This window comes from Glycine soja, chromosome 3 (genome assembly GCF_004193775.1).
Source record: "Glycine soja cultivar W05 chromosome 3, ASM419377v2, whole genome shotgun sequence".
NCBI classification, from domain to species: Eukaryota; Viridiplantae; Streptophyta; class Magnoliopsida; order Fabales; family Fabaceae; genus Glycine; species Glycine soja.
In genome coordinates this window covers 40,441,555-40,442,107 of record NC_041004.1, presented here as the reverse complement: position 1 = coordinate 40,442,107, position 553 = coordinate 40,441,555, and the positions used below count along the sequence as shown (strand labels likewise).

General features: G+C 24.4%; 1 non-coding gene across 1 annotated transcript; it reads right to left on the bottom strand.

Moving 5' to 3' along the window:
* Positions 1–479: 479 nt before the first annotated feature.
* On the bottom strand, positions 480–553 carry TRNAV-AAC. The gene has a single exon. It is a non-coding gene; the product is annotated as a tRNA-Val (tRNA).

The window sequence follows — 553 nt, the reverse complement described above, 5'->3', positions numbered from 1 at the left end:
TTTATTTCTCTGTGTACCAAAATAATTGTTTTCATTATAGTATCTAATAATATTTTTGAAAATTAATTCTAAAATTATTTAAAAATTAATATACATAATTTCTATATTTAATGGAAATGAAAAATATTAATATTTTTATGTGATCAATATTTATTTTATGTAAGTTAACTATAATATATATTAAATTCTCAAAATTTGTTTTTAATCATTTAGATGTAACTTTACCCTTGTTATATAAATAATTAAATATAATTACTAATTAAATAAAATTTAATCCTATATAAGTCTTAAGAAAAATGTCGAAGAGATATATTTGGAAAAAGAAGAAAAAGATATAAAATAATACTAAAGGTAATTACATTTTGTTCATTTGGGCCTGCATGCTTTCTCTTTCCATCTTGTGGGCTATAGCCTATAATGTAAAGCTTCTGACCCAAAAATATGTGTAGAAGTGTAAAATTAAATGTTATAGAATATAATGGCGTCGCCCGGACTCGAACCGGAGACCTTCAGTGTGTTAGACTGACGTGATAACCAACTACACCACGACACC